Here is a 20,243-nt window from a genome sequence, read left to right as displayed (position 1 = left end):
TCTCCACTCCTTCCCGGTGCCCACCACCCTGTCTCCGCCTGTGGCCTGGGTACTTGTAGGCTCCTGACCCAGAGAGGCCAGATAGAAGACACCTACTGTGGGTGGGCGTGAGCTGATTTCGGCTGGAAGCCACTATTTCTCCGTGTGTCCCTAAGCCCCAGCTGGCCCTCTCTGAGCCCCAGCCCCGGCTGACCCCTGCTGGTTGCACTGATGGGATCCTGCGGCCACGGAAATAAAAGTGAAAGGCCCGGGCAGTGGCGGGAAGGTTTTTTCCTCTGCAATGGGAGTCCCTGAGGCATTTGTTGGGAAAAGGGCCCGGGCGCTCTGGGCAGCCTACTAGGGAAGGGTGTGAGGAAGTAGCGAGATACTTCCTTCCCCCTCTCCCCGCCCGCAAACCTCGCGCAGCTCCCCGGAGGGGCCAGGCAGCTGGGATTATGGGTCAAAGGTCAGGTGAAAAATCCAAGGGGTGGGGATGGGGGTGGGCCACTCGTTCTCCGCCCCCTGGCATTCACCCTTTCTGTTGCGCTCTCCTGTGGCCTCAGAAGTAGTCGGGTTGTCTAACTTGAATTCCTCCCTGTAATAGCCAGACCCCAGGCCCCGGGGCGCGTGAAGTGAGCACACCAGCTCGCGAGAGGCCCAGGCTGCGAAAGGGAAGCTCGAGGGGTGAACCTCCAGCGCCCAACTCTGGCACTCGCGCTCTGGCACTGCCGACCCGGGCAAAAAGGGCGCATTCTCCCTACATCCTGCATCCCAGTGGCGGTCACTCCCCAGGCCGCGTGTCCGGGGATGGGTTAAGTGAGGGTGAAGAAGGAGAGGGGAGAGGGGTAGTTGTGGTGTATCACCGGAGACTTGATGGGAGGCGAGGGCCTGGGTTTTCAGCCTGGTCTGCTTCGGGTCATGCGAGCAAATAGCCCCATTCCTTCGGTGTGAGGGGTGTAAGTGTCTAACACTGGGAGAGGGGGTGTCGTTGCTGGGGGCGGTAGGAGATCTGGGAGGGGCGGAGGCGGCTGGCCTCTCCGGCCCAAAGTAGGGCCTGCTCCAGCTCTTCTCAAAGAGATGCTGGCGGGAGAACCCTGAGAGTTGGCCCCGGCTGTGCCAGGGTGTCCGTCCGAGGCACTAAGGGCTCGAAGGTGCGGGAGTGTGAGCCGCGGAGACCTGGCCAAGGCTGAGTGAGCGAGGGAGTGTGAATGAGCGACCCTGGGGAATTGGATGCGCGCCCAGCGGCCCTGGGGGATCCGGCGGAGTGGGTGTGGGTGTGGGTGCGCGCGCGTTTCTCAGACCCGCGGTCCGGGCTGCGCGTGAAGCACGGGGGCTACAGCCGTCTGGAGGGCATTCCTGAGAGAGGGTGAAGGCGAGGGGGCCACGCGTGCCACTGCGGGCGAGTGTGCCCGCGGGGGGAGGGTGGGAGCCAGCCTGAGTGAGGGGGAGTGGGGGCTCACAGGCCTGCTGAGGATGACTGTGCCCGCGCGTGCCAGGAGAGGGAGCGTGCCACGGCGGGGGCGCGCGGGGGCCGTGGTCGGGAGGGGGTCGCGGCGCGCGGCCGCGGAGGCGCGGGGAGACAAGGAGGGAGGGGGAGGGGAGCGAGGGCGCGCGCGGCCGGGCGGGCGCCCGCGGTCACATGGGCGAGGGAAGGAGGGAGGGAGCGCGCGAGGGAGGGAGGAGGATGGGGGGGGTTAAAGCCGCCGAGCGCCGAGGAGCCGGTGCAGAGCGGGCGGCGGCGGCAGCGGAGGCAGCGGCTCCAGCCGGCGCAGCGCGGGGCTCGGCGGCGGGATCCGGCGGCGGTGCTAGCTCCGCGCTCCCTGCCTCTCTCCCTGCCGGGGGCGGTCGAAGAGCTAGGCGCGGAGCCCCGGCTGTCCGAGGGCGCGGTGAGTACCTCGCGCGGAGCGCGCGCGGCCGAACCCTCAAACATTCGGGTTGACCGACAGATCCGCGGCCCTCGTGCGCGCGGGAAGAGAGAGGGGACGTGCATGGGCCCGAGACTGGGGTGGGGGGGACAGGAAAGTTCACGGGAAACTTTGCCCGTAAACTCGGGGGCGGGGGCGCAGGAGAAACAGCCCCCCACGTCCGGGCGCGCCGGGGGTTGGGCGTGGTGGTGGGGCGGACAGTCGGCCGGCGGGAGGTGGCAGGGATCGATTGCCCTAGCACCGGGTTCTCCCTCACCTCTCAGCGTCGCGCGCAGGGTCTGGGAAAATTCCGGAGCTGGGGGGTCGTAGTGACCCCCGCGCGCCCAGAGGCGGCTTCCTTCTCCAGCAGAAATCTGGACTTGAAAGCGCCCAGGGGTGTGAACGGACGGTTGCGCGTCCGCCTGTATATGGGTGTCCATGTGAATCCGCTTGTGTGTGTGTGTGTGTGTGTGTGTGTGTGTGTGTGTGTGTGTGTGTGTGTGTGTGTCGGCGCGAGCCTGCCTGTGGTTTCCTCGTGAGTCCGCCTGGATGTATCTCCGTTTAGTGGGTCTCCTCCAGAATCTCTTTGTAAGTGCTCCCGTGTTGTGTGTCCTTGTGAGTCCGCCTGCGGTGTATCCCCGCCTCTTTGTGAGTCTGCCGGTGTGTGTCTTCCCCTAGTGTGGCTCTGCTGGAGCCGGCCTGGGTGTCCCTGTGCTGCTCGGAGTAGTGTAGCGCCCGGTGCGTGGGGGCTGGGCCGCGGGGAGGTCACCAGACGGACAGCTCTCCTCCTCGGCTCCGAGCCTCTCCTCTCCCGAGCCTCTCTTCCAGCGCTAGATCTCGCGCTCGTCCGCTCCCTTGGCCCCCTCCCCCCCGTCAGTAGCTTCAGGCGGGCAGGACTATTTCACGCCTTGTTGAAAATTCAGGATTTTCTGTCTCTTTCCGTCTAGTCTCTCTCTTTTGAGAAGCGTCTGTGTGGCTGGCAGTGTTGTGTCTGCAACACTGGGTGTGTGTGTGCATGCCGCTGGAGAAGTGTGTCTGCAACACTATTTGCTTTGCCTGTAGTACTTGATGTAATTGTGTCCGTGTCACTGGGGGTATTCCTGTGGTTGTAATCACGGAGGAGGTGGGTGTATGAAATGCCGGGTGTGTTTGTGCATCTGTAAATGCTGTTTGTCGGGGGGTCTGAAACACTGAGTGCATTTTTGTGTGTCTAACTCTGGGTATGATTGTGTACCAATGCATATGTGGGGATGATGGAGCTTGAACAATTAGATGTTTCTATGGCTGTATAGCTAGCCAGAGCTTGGTGGGTGGAGGGGACTGTGTCTCCATAAATTCTGCATACCTGCTCCACTGCCAAAATCCACATAGATCCTCTGGGCTGGTTCTTAGGGCTCCTGGTCGGGATTGGTGACATGCAGCCCAGGTTCACAGTCCATCACGGTTAATACTCCGACTGGGACCCTGAGCCTTATGTGAAAAGTAGGAGTTTAGAGTTCACATGCAAGACTTCTAGAGGCTCTGGAATTTATAGTCAGCTTCATACTGGGACACTTAAACTCATATGGACTCACACTCAGAATTACCATTTGGACAATGGACTTCCACTCAGATTCACTTATATTCTGGTCATATCCAGTGATACATTTCAGTCCTGGAGTTTACACTCAGACTCACATTGGGACTCTAGGCTCACACTTAGATTCACATTTCTGTCCTGAGGCTCATAGGCTAATACTGAGACCTAGTGCCCATGCTGAGAACTCCCTGAGGTCCTAGGGCTCACAATGGGACTCACACTGACACCCTGGAGCTTTCTCAGATTCACACATTCTGGGGCTCACACCCAGACTTACCTGGGGAACCAGGAGTTCATTTGAGCTCAAGGACTCACATAAGACATTGGGGTTTATACATGCATGCTCACATCTTGGAGTTCACACTCAGATTCACACTAGGACACGCAAGATACTCACTTCCATCCTGGGATCACTTAGGGACCCATACTTATAAAGGGACCCCAGTGCTCATACTCAGACTCACGTGGGGAACCTTAGCTAACACTCAGAAAGCCCCGAAGACCAGGGGCTCACATGAACACTAGGACTCTTGCCTGTACTGACTTGTTTGGGAATCCTGGGGCTCACAGTTAGACTCCCATTTCAGCCCTGGGGCTTATAGTCACATGCACAGTGAGACCAGCATTCACACTCAAACCTAAACTTCCATCTTGGTGTTCACACTCAGACTGACATCCCTGGTAGTTAATTAAACTTGCTTCCATCCTGGGGCTTAGATTCAGAGTCACACTAGGGCCCCAGTGCTCACACTCAGACTGGTGCTTGCACCTTGAGGCTTTCATATTCACATGGAAACCCTGGGATTCACACTTAGAATCACACCAAGTTAGCTTTCCATTCTGGGACACTCAAACCCACATTAGGATTATGTTCACACTCCCAGGGGAACTTAGAACTCACGGTTCAACTCACTCATGCTTTCACTGGTTTATGGTATGTCTCAGGGCAGCTGGGGACGGGAACAGAGACTATTACAAGATCTGTGTTCTCCAGAGGTGGGGAGTGGAAGAGATATGTGTTTGGTCACGTCCATTACTTGGGTTGTGGGCTGGTGGAGAGTGGTGGGAAACACCCAGTTAAACCTTTCTGCCTGTTCTTCCAGAGGAGACTAGGCTCTCAATCACTCTCAGGACAGCCGAGTGGCTTTTTGGTTCAGGGGTGACATGTACCCTTAGGGTTCCCTATGAACCATGTACGTGCACATCTTTGTTCAATAGTTTTGGGTACCCCTCCTTTGATAGAGAGGGTCAGGTATGGGGAAGTAAGACTTATGTCTTCCCAAGACATCTCCCCCATCCCACTTATCCTTCAGATGGGAGCAGCGTGAAGGTTGACTTGAGGGGGATAGACATCTGGCTTCTTTGACCTCTCCTAGATGGCGAATCTCTGATTCTGGAGATGGTAGCCCCAGATCTGTGGTGAGAAGGTGGCTGGAGGAGAAGACTGGAGTAGAACGCACCCTCTTCTCTCTCCTTTTCCCTGGCTGGAACGGGGTTGGGCCACATTTTGTTATATCTCCCAGTGTCTCCTGGAATGCCTGAGTCCTTATCCTGTCTCCAGCATCTGCCTGGGGTTCTCCCCTCTGTCTCCCAAAAGAGCAGTAGCTCTGCGGGGGTGGGATGGGGTGGCAATTGGGTCAGGTTGCAATCAGTCTTAGGACTCCACCTGCCTTGAAGACACTGCTCGGGGCTTTACACTCTTCTTTTTGTGGAGGCCAGTGCACCAGCACCCCACGAAGTAGGGATCTGGCTCTCAGGCTCAGATGGCTAGGCTGTAACTGCTCCTCGTCCCAGAGCGGGACACGTGCTCTCCAGCCCCCCTATGGGGGTGGAGGGCTTGAAGGCAAGGCGCCCTGCTCTGCCCCCCCATGGTGAGTTGAAGTGTAAATGAATCGGAAACAGATGGAGCCTATTTTCTTTGAAATGCAGATGGATTGGGGGGGGGGGACCATGTGTGCCCGGTTGGGAGGGGGGGTCCCAGAGAACTAGGAGGCTGAGAAGAGAGCTGACCCCTCCTCCAGACCCGCCAAGGGATTGGGGGTGTGTGTGGGGAATACCTCAGCTGTGTAAACTCCAGTGGCCCTGGGTGACCACACCCACCCCAGACCCTAGCTTCCTGTGGGGAGGGGCTGGGGAGGCTGTGGTCCCAGTGGGCTGAGGGCACTGAGGTCATCGCCCCTCTTTACCTCTGCAGAGGGCAAAGAGGGCCCCCAAAGCATAGAGCCATGCTGGGTTGGGGGTCACCAGAGCCAAGGAGGTGAGAGGAGGAGCTGGGCAAATGTGGGGAAGAGCTGGACCCTACAGCTGTGGGGAACCAGCTCCTCAAAGCTGGGGCTGGAACACCAGTCTATTAATAGACTAGGGTGGTGACTCCTGGGCGGTCCAAGGGCCCGTCCTGGGGTTCAGGAATGGACTGAAGCATCCTTAGTCCTGAGGGAGGTCAGAATGCCCCACTGTACACTGCCTCTACTTCTTTACAGTGCTCAGCAAGGCTGCAGAGTAACTAACTGCCTGTGAAATCTGGGACTTAGGGGCGGGGGGTCCACGAGTCTCAGCCCCCACCGACCCTGCCTCTGCTATAAACAAGGTACACAGTGGGAGGCCAGTGTTGAGTAAACAATCTTTCTCTCCAACCAGACTGAGTGGTGTTGGTGGGCAGGACCATGTCCCTAATTCCCTGGCCGTCAGGGATTAGATGCTCAAGAAATGTTGACGAATGAACACTGAGTGGGACAGACTGTGGGGAGAGGGGACTCTCCGGGGTTTGTGGCTTGAGACTGAACAGCCTCTGTGGCATAACCCTGTTTTTTGGTTTGAACCACCCCTAAGTGATTTGCAGGCAAGATTAAAGGAAGGACTTCCCTGTATTCAAGGAAGGAGTGCAAAGGATGGGCAGCTTTTTCCTTGAAAAGGTCTGTGGCAGAGGTCAGAGCTCACTTCTGTCCTCTCCCCAGCTTCAAGATTTTTCAGAAGATGGGAAAATCCTTTTCTCCCCCGTGTGGTGGTGAATATGTCCCTTGCTTTCTCTAAGTCTGGGTTTCTTGGACTCTAGCTAAAGCAGTGGACCCCAGGTCTGAGCCTTTGAGGCTGGGCTTCCCTGGTGGCTCAGCTGGTAAAGAATCTGCCTGCAATGCAGGAGAAGTGGGTTTGATCCCTGAGTTGGGACGATCCCCTGGAGAAGGGAACGGCTACCCAACTCCAGTATTCTGGCCTGGAAAATTCCATGGACGTTATAGTCCTTGGGGTCGCAAAGAGTCAGACACGACTGAGCAACTTTTACTTCACTTCTGAGGTTTAGCTGCTGTGGGCACCATAGACTGTCTGTATTGGTTATTAATGTCTGTCTGAGAACACAGAGTTCAGATCCTAAAAATACCCTGTGCAGCCAGAGCCTCAGAGGTGCTGGGGTAGCAGTGGCTGCATCTTGATGGGTTAGGCACAGAGGCAGGAGAGAGAGAGAGAATGCGGAGAAACTGAGGCAGGCAGCATGGGCCGGGAGTTGCACAGGAGACAGAGCCTTCCTTTGTAGGGAACAAAGGTTTCTAAAAGAGTGGTGCCAGTTAGTCACATGATGGCAACATTTAGGGTAATCTGTTATCTTGCACCACCAAGAATTTCCTTCTCAGAGAGCTTGGAGATACAACTGATAACAGACATAAAAATCAAGTAGTCAGTGGTAACCATTTCAAGTCCAGCTTCAGAATGTTCCAAAATGGTGTGTGACCAAGGAAAATGTCTTCCCCAGGTAGCCTTTTCTGAGCCGCTGCCTCTATCCCTTCTCCTAGAGCTCTTCCTTGCAGCCCAAGTGCCAGTGAGTTTCTTCCACACCCTGTGCTATACGTCCCCACCTCACTTCTGACCCCCAGGCCTCTGTGGAGCCCCTCTCCCCCAGGAGAAGGGGACTCACAGTGGTCCCCGAAAGGTAAGATGAGCCCAGCCTCTGAGGACAGATGTCATGTGACCTTGGCCCATGAGCTGACCTTTCTGGGCCCCTCCGTGAAATCGTGGGATGGGGGCTGGGCCCTGGCCCAGGCCCTGAGAGAACGCGGTTTTGGCACCCATCCAGGTCCCTGACGTCAATGACTCTCCAAATAATGGAATCAATATTGGGGGGGTGGGGTGGGCAAGCGTGAACCAGGCCCCAGCGATTAGAAACAGATCAGCACAAACCCGCAGCTGACTCTGATAGAGCTGCCTTGGAGAGCTAGGGTGGGGGGCCTGGGAGGAGGTGGACTTGAGGGGGCTCAGGAATGGAGGCAGGCACTGGGTGTCCAAAGCGTGGGAGTACACAAGTGGGCAGAGACTCTGGCGCTGCTGGGGTGGGAATGATGAGGTTGGGGGGGCTGTCCTGGTCCCTTCCTCCTTTGAGCCTGTGGGGTTCTGAGACTGAGGTAACTTGGTGAATGGAGACTTCTTTCAGCCAGTGAGTGATCAAGAGTTCATCTCTCTGCATCCCAGACCTGGGCCCCTCGGCCATATTAGGGCTCAGAGGTTATACCAGGGGAACAGAGGAGCTGGGGGAGGGTTCTGAGTGAGATCTAAACGGCATGACCTTTTTTTTAGAGGCATGGGGCATTAATCCAACATAGAGAAATGGGTATTCCCCTTCAGATTGGGAGTCTGGCCTCCTTGCCCAGCTCATGTCTCTCAGCCCTCTATAAGGCAGCAGGTGAGGATGGAGGGGGGCCCTGGGGTCTATAGGGGGCTGGCCTGGAGGCAGCTGACAAAAAAAACAGGAAGAAGGGCTGGGGGGAGTGGCTGTAATTATAGGGCATTTATTATTAATCAGATGAAACTGCTAGAAGCAGCTGGTGTAATGTGTGTAGTTATACAGACTCTGCATGCCCCCAACACAGGCACACTCGAATGCATACTCACCTACACATTCACTTATACATGAGTCCTGTTTTGCTTTCAGAGTTTTCTTTTCCTCAAGGTTGGATGACTCTCTATTAGTCTGCCTGTGTATGTCAGTGTGTACCTGTCTGCTTTTTCATGTCAGCCTGTATCCTCCTCTCCCTCTGTTGTCTCCTTTCCCCACCATCTCTGTCATCGCTCAGCCCCGTGTGTCTGTCTTCCTGTCTGTCTCCGTCTCTGTGGGCCTGTCGGTGTGTCTGTATCTCTTACCACCAGTCTGCTTGTCCCTAACACCTTGTTTGAGTTTCCAGCCATCTCTCCCTGGTTGGTGGTACCTCTGCCTCTCCAGGCAGAGTCAGATGACATGGAATTCCTTTCTCATGCGTATGTGTTTAGGCACCTTATCGTGCCTTTGGCAGACGCAGCTGGGACCTGTTGTGGTGGGAAATGGAGCAGTTGGACTCTGAGAATCTTCCAAGGTCTTGTAGAAGTCGAGGGCTCTGTTCAAGTAACTGGAGTCCTAGAAGCAACAATGACTTTCAGAATAGCTTTCTTCAGCACCAGTCATGTGACGTTGGGCAAGGAAAGGTGCTTTTGTTCTCTGAGCCTCAGTTTTCTCATCTGCAAAATGGGACCAGGATTGCCTTCAAAGGTTGTTTCGGTGATATGGTGCAAAACTGTATGTTAGGTCTTTATCATTGTGTTTGGCTTATCAAGGGCCCTGAGCAAGTGTTAGCTGCTCCCGTTATTATTGGGAAAGGCACTGTGCTGGCAGGGGAGAGATCTGCAGAGGCAAGTAGAAGGGCACTAGTAGAAGGGCTCCAGAATGAGATTTGCACTCAAATCTCTGCTTTGAGACTTGAGTTGATCGGCTGTGTGATCTTGGGCAAGTTAACCTCCCGGAATCTGTTTTTTCAGCTGTCAAATGGGAATAATAATAGAACCTACCTCATGGAGAAGTCATGAAGATTAAATGAGATCATGTATATAAAGTGCCTAACACAGTTCCTGGCACATAACAGATGCTCAATAAATCATAGTGGTGATGAGGAGAAGACAGTATGATAGTGTGTGTTTCTGCCTGCTGGGGGCCATGTGTCCCTGTGTGAGTGTGCATGGGAGGATGTGTGTGACATGGAGGTACTTGTGTCTGTGAACCGGTTGTGTGGGGATTTCAGATGGTCTGTGGGTCTGCATCTATGTGTGGTGTCAGGCCGCTGGTTTCTGGCCTCTCCTTGTCCCTGCGGTTCAGAACCTAAAGTCTGCAAAGGGTGCTTCAGGGAGTCTGGACCACTCCCAGCTCTTTCTCCTCTGGACACTGACCTGCTGCCTGCCTCAGTCTCCCCTTCTCACAGTGGGGCTGTGAGCGTGAAATGAGCTCTGAGTTTGACTAAGGTCTGCGGCTCCTCTGTGGCCTCTGATTTGTGCCCTTTGCCCTTCTAGAACCCAGCCTTGTCACATCATCCCGCCCCCTTGGTTTCAGAAGTCTCCGGAAGAGCCTGGTCTGGAGGAAGAGGAGGACATTGATGTGCTCGGTGTGCAGCGGTTGGTGAAGAGGTATGTGCTGGGGGCCTGGGGGAGGCAGGTCAGTTTCAGGGCATCTGGCAGGTGCCATGGGGGCCGTAGGTCTGGGGATGTGAGTGAAGGAGGGTCTGAGATCCCTTCCTGTTCTTCCCCCCTCCTTCCTCCTGAGGCTTTTCATGCCCCCATGACAGGCCTATAAAGGGGAGGAGACTTACCCACCATCACACAGGCAAGGGAAAGCCAGGTCAGAAAACTGAGTTCTGCACTGCTGGGACTGAATCCCGGATATGGGAGCATGTTTCTGTCTCATTGTCAGGCTTCTTCTCTGCCCAAAGCATCTTTCTGGTTTAATTGGTGGGGAGCCGCTGAGCTTGGAGGAGATGGGATGGAGGGTCAGAAAGTCCAAAATCTTCTGAGGCCAGCCTTGGGGGTTGGGCCTGACTCTCCCTGCCTTTCATTCAGGCCAGGCAAGGCCCCTGGATTGGCAGCCCCAGGGTGGGGGTGCTCAAGAAATCGAGGCACTGGAGCGGAACGGAAGGGCCTATTGTCGAAAACCCGCCAGAGGCCCACAAAGGCCTGCAGGGCTTTTCATCTCAGCTCCCAAACAGACTGGCCATTTTCCCGGCCTGGAAGTGGGGTGGGGGTGGGGGGCTGACCCTTCAGAACTAGCAGTGGGGTGTTGTTGAGGGTGGGGTCCAAGCCGAGTGTATCCCAGGCTGACAACATCATGGCCATAAAAGGGACTTAAAATGGAGCTGGGGTTCTGAAGAGTAGAAAAGGGACTTTAGAAGGCTGGAGAGGGTTATGCTTCAGTCTCCCGGTTCCCAGAGGACCTGAAGACTTGGAGTGGGGTGTCTATCAGAAGTTCAGATTGGCACAACAGTGAGGGGAACATCTGGGAGGAGCTTGGTGGCCGGTTGGGAAACTGAGCTGTTGAGCTGTGCTAATCACCCCCGACACACTGGGGACACCTTAGGGAGCCGGAACTGGGGTCGGAGAACAGAAGGCTAGCGGTCAGGCAAGAGAATGGGCTCCATGGAGCAGGAGGGACTGAGGCCAGACAGCAGGAAGGACTTTCTGCCAATGAACAGTAGCTCAGATGCCCTGACCCTGTCCCTGGGGATCCCTGAGGAGCACAGAGAGCAGGGGAGCTGGAGAACACCCCCGGTGGGGAAAGGCTGAGGTGGCTTCTGTGGGGGCAGAGGAGGAGGCTGTGAGGGAGGACTTGGCAGTTCTGTCCACCCTCCCCCAGCAGCACCTTCAGCACCGCTTTAAAAACAGCTTTTTAATTTAACAAAGTGGATGAAAAACTGTTTTTGGAAATAAAAGATATCTGCTGTCTCCCAGGCTAGCACTCAGCCCTTGCAGAGAACCTCTCTCTCGGTTTCTCCTTGCTGTTGGTGGCTCCTTTCCTCTCTCTGCGTCTGTCTCTCTCTCTTTTTTGTTTGTTTCTGCTCTGCAGCCCCCCAGCTTCCCCTTGGCCTCCCATCACCGTCCCCCACCCTCCCATTCAGCCTCTGCGGGAGTGTCATCCTCAGCCTCTTATTTCCGTGTCTGCATCTCCTTCTGTCTCTCTGCTCCCAGTCTCTCTGTTCCGGGCTTGTCTCTCTCTCTTCTGATTCGTCTCTGTCTCCCAGCCTGTCTCAATCTCTGTCTCCCTTCCCCCGCTCCTTTCTCCCCCAACCCCTGCTCTAAATGGGTCTATTTAAAACACCCGACGCTGCCAAGTCAGAAAAGCGTCTCCTGATAAAGCGCATTAGGCGGAGGGAGGGAGGAGGGGGAGGGAGGCGGCGGGCGGATGGATTGATCCGAGCCCGTAACCCCATTAATCAGGCATCGTGGATCCCCCTCCCTCCCCCAGCTTCGGCCCCTTCAGAGCTAAAAGCCCCTTAAATATTTATCACCCCTCCCCCATGGGGGCGATGGGAGAGCTGTGTGGCCGTCGGTGTGAGCATCCCCAGCCTCCTGGTCTCCCCCCACCATCCCGTGGGGGTGTGTGTGTGTGTGTGTGTGTATACACACGTGTGCATGTGCTCCTGTGTGCATGCATGGGTGTGCACACACCTGACAAGCCCAGGGCCCAACTGCCATCTTGTCCTCCCCAAACCACTGGAGTGGGCTGTTCCCTGAGCAGCTTCTGGGGACCTTAGGTGTCTGGCCTGGCTTCTGCCCCTCCTGAAGGGTTGGGCATACAGAGTAGGGGGACCCTGGGGTCCACTGGGGGTCCTCGTGCCCCTCAAAGTGCAGGACTGGAGGACTGGCTGGCATTGAACTGTCATCCTCAGGAGGGAGGGAGGTGAGCTGTGGTTCAATGTCCAGATTCCCCCAAATTTCCAACGCAGGTCACTCGGAGAGTTGGGGACTCCAGCTTCTAAGAGTGCACAAGGTCCCTAGGAAGGCTAGTGGAAGTTCCCTCTTTCTCCTCAGAGGGCAGAAGTAGACCTGGGGTGGAATGGGGGCTTTCCCTGACCTCAGACAGGCAGGAAGGCACACTGGACCGGGAGGGGGCTCCCCGTCCCCCCTAGAGACTAGACTCTCTGGGGGTGATGTGGGACGGAGAGCCCTTCGCAGCAGAGGTCAGCCCTGAGTGAGACCGGCCCGGGTTGGTCCCAGTTGGCCTGAGAAGACTCGGCCCGGGCGGGGGAGGGGAGGCCGCGGCAGCCCCCAGGGGTGAGGAGGGGCGGGGGTGGCGGTGGGCCGGAGCCGGGAGGGTCCCTTCCCCCTCCCCTCCCCCTGCCTCGAGTGCCACATCTCCTCCTGACTCAGACAATTAGATTCAAAGGATGACCTCACTGCCTGCCGTCCCTCACTCGCTCCCTCCGCTCGCTCGGCTCGCTCGCCCGCCGCGCGCTCCTTCCTCCCCGCCTCCCGGCCCGCTAGCCGCCCAGCTCGCTCGCAACGGCTCGGCCCCCCGCCCGCCGGGACGCTCGGGGGTGGGGGGGACACGCCTGCTCCCCGGGCCGCCCGGGCCCCAGCCCCGAACCCCCGGGGGGCCCGATGCCCGCGGGCGGACGGGCGGACCCACGGAGCGCCGGAGGCACCGACGGGGCGCCTGCGCGGGGACCCAGGTCAGTGGCCGCGCGGCCGCGGGGCCGGAGAACTTGTCACCCCCGCCCGCGCCGCCCGCCAGCCCGCCCCGGCTCTTCCCGCTCCTTTCTCGGCCCCCGCCCCCCGCGGCTGCTCGGCGCTCCCCCTGCCAAGCTGTCTCTCTCTCCTCTTCTTTTTCTCTCCCCCCAGCAGCCCCCCTCTGCCTCTGCAGCCGGTGGGAGGGACTGGGACTTCCTGAGGTCCCAGGGATGGGGCCGGGGCCCACTGGCTGCAGCCGGACCAGGCCTCCAGCAAGAGGAGGGGGTCTGGCCGTGTCCATTGGCCTGGGGGAGGGGACCACCACCGGGGTGGGAAGGGGGCTACTGAGAGAGAGGCCCCGGTTGTGGGGGTGACGTCCAGGCAGAGGGATGAGCTCCCAATATCTTTCTTTTCCTGCATCCTGTGGGCCTCTTGCTTGGCTTCGTTGGTCCCCACCTCTGAGCTAAATAACTTCGGTCCCTGCGGCCAGGTCTCCTTTGGCCCCCACAGCCTGTGTTCTTTGGAGCCTTGTCACCTAGTTTCCCTTAACCCGGCTGCCTGAATTCTTTTGTCACTTTCCTTAAGTCCCTGTCACCTGGCTTCCTGGGCTTTGCCTTGCTTGGTTTCCTTAGGCTCTGCCACCCGGTGTTCCCTCCCAGGCCTGGTCCGTGGGGCCCAAGCAGGCTCTCTTTAGGATGGGGCATCAGGGCTCACACTACACCTGGAGCAGCAAGTGGTGAGGACGTCAACAGCACTGACGATTGTTCCCAGGTTGGGGCCTGGCCAGCCCAGCCTGGATTCCTTTCTGCCTGGACAGCGACACAGCCTCTTCTCTTGTGATGGGGGGCGGGGCTGCAGGGTCCAAGGACGCTTTAGGATTCTTGTCCTGGTGGTTTGTTAAGGCAGCGCTGGCTTGGCTAGGGCTGTCCCCATTTCTCTTTGGGTCTGACAGTGATGACAGGGCCTTGGCAGGGGCTGGGGCTTGAGGTCAAGGTCTCATCTCCTTCCCCTTCCCCCACTTCCTGCAGCCAGGCCTGACATTCAGGTGCCCTGTAGACAGCTATAGGCACAGAGAGGTTTCCGGGAGGCCTGGGCTCACACAGCGGGTAGCTAGGCTGGAGAAGAAGTGGTGAGGAGGAGAGGCGGGAGGGTCCTGGGGAGCAGGCTGGCTTCTGGGGCTTGCTGGCTCCTGCTGCTACCAGTGCCACCATCTCTTCGCCTGGGGGCTTCCTCACCACTCTACTCTGGCCAGGATCTCTCCTCATTCCTGAATGCTGGTGAAAGGGTGAGCAGAGAAAGGTGCCAAGTAGGGAATGGTGTTCTGCTTTCTCGATTTTTAGAAACTTTCCCTTTCTGTGTTAGGCCACCCTGAGCTTTATCTTCCCTTCCCCTAAGCACGGGCCTGGCAACCCAAGGTCCCAGCAGGGAGTGACTATTCTGGGTGTGTATGTGTGTGTTTCTCACTGCCCGGTGTAGAGGTGTGAGGGCTGAGGGTGAAGGGGGTGGGGTCTTTGGTCTCGGAGTTTCTGGAGGTGCTAAGGTATCTGTGTGCAAGGGTGACTGTTCTGAGTGTGTGCTGGTATCCATATGTGAGGCCAGAACTGTTTTGATTGAGCATATGTGTGAGAGTCTGTGTGTGTGACTGTGACTGTGATTCTTGTGTGCAACGCACACCACTGTGTGCGAGGATGTGGTAGTGGATGTCCACGTGGGAGGCCGTGATGAGTGGCGGTAATGGGAGAATACGATGCCAGTGTCTGCGAGAGGGGTGCCTGGGTGTGTCTGTGAAGTTCTAGCTGTGTGGTGGAGATGGGGGGCTTTGGGGAGCTCTACGATGGTAGCGAGAGCCTGAGTGTGCATTCTGTCTTGGGGTGAAGCGAGCACCGGGTGTTGTCTGCCCCTGGATCGCGGGTGTGTGTGTGTGTGAGCGTGTGTGTGTGTGAGCATGTGTGCGCGCATACTCATGCCTGTGTTTACCCATCAGGAACAGATTGCTCTGGCTTCCCCACTGTGCGGAGGGGAGGAAGGGGGAGGAAGGATGGCTTGCTTTTGCCCAGCAGACCAGAAGCTTCCTCAGAAGTAGTGTGTGCAGTGTGCGTGTGTGGAGGGGGGTTGAGGAGAACAGCACACGTGGACAGTCGAAGTTTCTGTTCCCCCCACTCAACTCAGACTCTGTCCGAAAGACCATCTTCAGTTCTTTTTGTTACACATTGACGCTTCGCGCGCACTGCCCACCCCGCCTTGTGTGTGTGTGTGTGTGTGTGTGTGTGTGTGTGTGTGTGCGCACGCGCATGCACCCACATACACACAACGTTGCAAGCGTCAACCTCTGTGTATGTATTTGAGGTTGTGTCTGCACCGTAGTGGTGATGGGGCCCTGCGTGGGGGGTAGTGGGAGAGGCTGAGGCAAAGAGGTCTTTGTCCCAGCCCCCAAGCCTGGAGAGCGATTCTGTCCATCCTTCTGTCTCCACAGAGGGCTCTGCAGCCTCCTTCTGCCTCATCTGCTGTGAGTCTGCTGCAAGCCCCCTCCCCTGTCAGCTGAGGGAAGTCTTGGTCAGCCCCGTTGACCTGCCCATCCCCCGCCTTCCATGGAGGCCTTCCAGCTGTCTATAACCTCCTGCAGCGTCTGTTCCTCCATGAGGAGCCGCCTGGCTCCCCCTAGACCTAACCAGACTGGTGTGTGGCCCTCTTCTGCATGGAGAGATCCTCCTGATTCTCCTAGAAGCCAGGAGGGACTCTGGACTGGGGCTAGGGGGTGGGGGGTTAGCGCTTGCATCTTGGATGCTGTGAAGCTGTCCAGAGCCCATGTGCCCACGGGGAGGATATGAACTTCTCTGCCCCTTCCTGCTCCCCATTGGAGAGGCAGAGGGTTGGGTCAGATGACTTTTCAGGGAGCAAGCCTGGACGTTTCTAGAGGACTGCTCTTGTCCAGGCCTGCATACATGAGTGTGGACGAGCCAGCACCCAGGTCACCAGGCAGCACACAGGGCTCGCCTGGGGCTCCACGTGTGGGCCCGGCTGGTGTGATTTGGATGGGTATCTCTCTTGGACACCTCCCAGTGGCCCATCCAGACCCGGTACGGGAAGCGCGCAATACGCCAGCACACATGTGCAGCAGGGCACGCACATGCTGATCTCAGGGTCCCCACGGTGCAAGAGGTTGGGGGGTGGGGGGCGTGAGCACTCAAGAGTCCAAGCCGCTGCCAAAATCCATTGGAATCTTGTCCCCCCCCCCAGGCCCCCGTCTCCGGCTGTGGAGGTCACAATAGCAGGTGCGGATACCGCCCCCCCAATTCATTCATGTTGGGCTGCCTCCTTTTCCACAACCTCAGCCAGAGACTGGAGCTGGGGGACTGCTCCCACCCCCTGCCTCCCTCCTGGCCCCCTCCCACTGGTGCTCAGCTTCATCCTGCCCCCCTTCTATGAGGGAGGAGTGGCGCTACGTTTGGGCAGTGTCCTTCCCCCAGAGCATGGGGGGCTTGCCCCTGGAGTGTGTGGGGATGGGGTGGCATCGGAAGAGGAGATAAGGCTTGAACCCAGGCACAGCTTCTGGGTCCTGTGCCCCTTAAGGTGGGTGGGGGGCCGCTGAGAGGAGGGCCGGGTCTGGATTCAAAGAGAAAGAAAGAGACCAGAGACTCAGAGACAGGGAGAGACGCCATGGGGAGTGGGAGCCTGCCCCATGGCCAGCCAGCCCCAGCCCAGGAGCTGGCCCCTGACCTGGGCCCGCCCCCTCCCCCATGGGGGGCCTGCCGGGCCAGCTGCCAGGGGCCAGGCCTCCCTCCTTGGCCTCCCCCCCACCCCCGGCCTCTGGACTCCTCCGGCCTCTGCCCCCACCCTCACCGCCCACGCTGTCCAGGCTGCCTAGGCCTGGTGGGATCTGGGGGCCTTCTGGCCTCAGCCCCTCCTCCCGCTCCTGGAGCTTCCCGCCCGCCCAGACTGTCTCTCCTGGGCTCCCCCTCGGCCAGCCGGGGCCGAGCCTCCCTGCCCACCATGCCCTTGTCCCTATCTCTGCCCCTGCTCTGTCCCTCGTTTTCTCTCTCCGTCCCCAAGAGTAGGTGCCTCTCTTCCTCCCTTCACCCTAATTTCTCTGCAGGTCTGAGGCCTGTAGAGTTTCCCAGGCCTTTGAATCAGTGGGTTCTTTTGTCCCAGGTTCTTGCCTCATTCCCAGGATGTGTCCCCTAGGGCAACTGCAGGGCGAAGAGAAGGGGATGAGGCCCCAAGAGAGAGTGCCTTTCCCCTTTCCTGGAGGATTCCAGAGCCTGGGGTTGCTGAAGGGGACTGGAAGCCATGGAGATATCCCCATGGCCCCCGCTGTAGGCCAGATGCTCTCCATCAGAGAAACACTCCTGACCTCACCCCAGCCCCAGGCCAGTGACCTTCACTGGGTCTCAGTTTCTCAAAGGCACCACGTAGGCCCTCGCTGTTCATTCATTTTCCAGGCCAGACTGAGCCCACCTGACCCACACTAACCAACACCCTGAAGCCTAAAGCTCTGAACACACTATTACACATCAGCACACAGTCAGAGCTGGGCTCCAGGCATTGGTGCTCAGAACTCCCACCCTCACCCTGTATGTGGCAGGGATTCCTCAGGGTTGGGTTGATTAACTTAACCTGCCCTCTTTCTGCAGGATGAATAGGGGCTTTCTCAAATTCACACTTCCCTTTCTCAGGTTTTGCCTTCGGCTGGGCAGGGGGTGAGGGTCGGGGCTCAGGGTACCTGGGACCTTGCTGGGACCGGTGAGAGGGGTCTTGGGCCCTGGATCCTAAGCCAGAAACTTGGTAGTTGAGATCCCTGATCCGGAGCCTGTCACTCTGTCAGTGTAGTGGCTGGAGACTGTCAGCCTCCATGGTGTCAACATTTCTGCAGGCTGGTGTTAACTCTGCGTGACTGTCCATCTTACTGAGTCTGTCAGCCTCCCTGTATCACTGTGGATGTCACCGTCATTGTCAGCCTGAGTGAGTGGCAGTCTCGTTGCATCTTTGATACCAAGGTTACTGTCACTGTGACTGTGTCAGTGTCAACAGGTGTCGTCCCCCTGTTTGTTGGCGTCACTGGATGTGACTGTCACTCAGTGCATCGTTATCACTGTAGTGACTGTCTGTACCCGTGGGCATTGTCAGCTGTGCACCTGTGTCATTTTAGTGAATGTTGTTATTACTGTGTAGTGGTGTCCTTGTGTCATCGTGGGACATGATGGTAAGTTGGGGGCCAGGATGGTCTCTTGATGAGTCACCTGTGTGTGTGTATGTGGCGACACTGGGCTTCTGTGTTGGGAGAGGTGCTGGGCTTCTGCTCACAAGGGGTTTGGGCTGCTGGGCACTTGGTAGTGGGGTGCCTTCTGCTCTCTCCTCACTACTGGGTCTGGGGCTGGAGGCCAGGCTGGCCCTCTGGAAGGGTCTATGGAGCCTGGGCCAGTTCACATAGCCCTCATCTCGGGCTTTACAGCATTTATGCTCTAGATCTATCCCAGAGCCGTGGGTGTGGACTTGGAAAATTCCTGGGAAAGATGCTCTTTGCCCTGGGATGGGTGACCTGAGGTGAGCTAGGGCAGGGCAGAGGTGTAGCCTGGATGTCTCTGGCCTCAGCTTCCCTACCTGGGAATGGGTCCAGCTGGGACTCGGAGGGAAGAGGGAAGTCAAAGTGGCCTGGGACTTCCTGGGCCTGTAGGTGGGGTGGGGTTTCCAGCCACTCTTATCCCCTAGGGGCTAGGCTCTTGGCTTTATGGGCAGAAGCCCCCCAGCCCCCTGGAAGCCCTGCTTTTGTCTCAGATCCGCCAGTATGGCCGCACTGACAGCATCCTCCCCTTACACTGCCGGAGCTGAGTCGGCTTAGAGAGATGCTGTCAGTGGGCACAGAGACCCTGCTTGTGTCTTGTTTCTGTCGCTGTCTCCAGGTCATGTCTCTCCCGCTGCCCTTGGATCTCTGCTAGTATCGTGTGCTCCCTGTGTTTTGCTGTGTCTCTTCTTCCATTTCTCCCTGTGTTGGTCTTTTCTTGTCCCTCAGGGATTCGGCTCACAGCTTTCCCTCTCTGTTCCCCTCTCCCTGGGTGTCTCCCTTTTCCGGGTGCCCCCAACCGTGCAGCATCTGCTTGGTACCCCATCCCCCTGTCTCTGCAGCTCTCTCAGCAGCACCCGGCTCCCATGGCTGCAGCCTCTTTGGCCCAGGGCCCGGCCCTTACAGTAACTCATCGGGCTGATGGAGGCGACTTTGATGAAGAAGCCACCCCTCCCCCTGTGGGGACCCGCATGTGTGTGTGTGTGTGTTTGCTTGTATGCATTACACTCGTGCCAGGCCTTCTCCTCACCTACCACGCCCCTCCCAGCTGGGACCAGGAAGGAGCTGGAAGAAGAGGACCACCCTGTCTCTCTACTCCCATCCTGTCATCTAACCTCTGTCCCCTGTCTGCCCATCTGCCTCCCAGGCCCTGGGTCCTCTCCCATGTGCTGGGCAGCAGGTTGGCCCTGAGGTAGAGTTTCTTGCTGGCTGTGAGGAGAAAAGTGGATGGTGGAGATGTTAGGGGAGGGTCTGAGGGCTCCCTGCAAGGGTTGAAGGCGGAGGGAAGTTGTGGGGAGCGGGGGGAACCAGGTGGGCTTCCAGCCTCTTATATGATTCTCACACCAGCTCTGAATTTAGAGCTGGCTCATCCTGGGTTCCTTTCTTGGCCCCACCACTTGCTGACTGTGTCCTTGGCCATTGTCTTAACCTCCTAAGCCTGAGGAGTAGCTGGAGAGGGGGGAGTGGCTGAGGGTCAGGAGCCAGGCCAAGTGGTAGCAAAGGCCTCAGGAGTTGCAGATGTGGGAGGGGTTGCCGAGGCCAGTCGGGGCCTAGAGAGGCGAGCCATGCCAGGGAGGGGCAGCCAGGGCTCCAGCAGCCACGGCTAGAGGAGCACCAGGTGCAGCGGGGAAGACTGGCCTGGGCAGGGGCAAGGGCAGCCATGGGCAGGCAGGAGCCCTTCCCCAAAGGAGCCCCCAGAAGTCAGATTCTCTCCACTCCCCCACCCCCACACCGCTCCAGGCTGACACCCGCACTGCTCTAGCCCTCTCTGCAGTGTCTCTGGCTGTTTCTCTGGCAGCGTTTCTGACGGTGTCTCTGGCAGTGTGTCCGACTGTGTGTCTGAGTGTCCCTGGCAGTGTTCTGAGTGCTGTGGATACTTCCTGACTGAGCATCTGGCTGCGTCTCTGGCCCTCTCTCCGGCTGTTTTTCTGGGTGTATGCCTGTTTGCGTCTATCAGTTTCTCTGGTATTTCTCTGCTTGTGTGTCAGGCAGTTTCTCTGGCAGGGTTTCTGACAGTGTCCCTGGCCTGTGTCGCTGATGGCTGCTTCTCTGACTG

General features: G+C 57.9%; 1 protein-coding gene across 6 annotated transcripts in view; it reads left to right on the top strand.

Annotated features, from left to right (window-relative positions):
• The first annotated feature begins 1,675 nt into the window (after window positions 1-1,675).
• CNTFR (ciliary neurotrophic factor receptor) overlaps window positions 1,676-20,243 on the top strand; it is a 37,950-nt gene continuing 19,382 nt past the window's right edge. For 2 of the 6 annotated variants that reach the window (XM_015472624.3, XM_024995894.2), the window contains exons 1-2: window positions 1,676-1,865; window positions 9,803-9,876. The gene's annotated coding sequence lies outside the window, so the exon portion shown is untranslated. Of the gene's footprint in view, window positions 1,866-9,762; window positions 9,877-12,830; window positions 12,912-20,243 lie in introns of those variants that run through there. The other 4 variants (XM_059889192.1, XM_059889193.1, XM_024995893.2 and 1 more) reach the window with 3 other exon arrangements.

This window comes from Bos taurus, chromosome 8 (genome assembly GCF_002263795.3).
Source record: "Bos taurus isolate L1 Dominette 01449 registration number 42190680 breed Hereford chromosome 8, ARS-UCD2.0, whole genome shotgun sequence".
In the NCBI taxonomy this organism is placed as follows: domain Eukaryota; kingdom Metazoa; phylum Chordata; class Mammalia; order Artiodactyla; family Bovidae; genus Bos; species Bos taurus.
The sequence above is the reverse complement of the archived record's forward strand: the minus strand, read 5'-3'. Positions and strand labels throughout refer to the sequence as shown.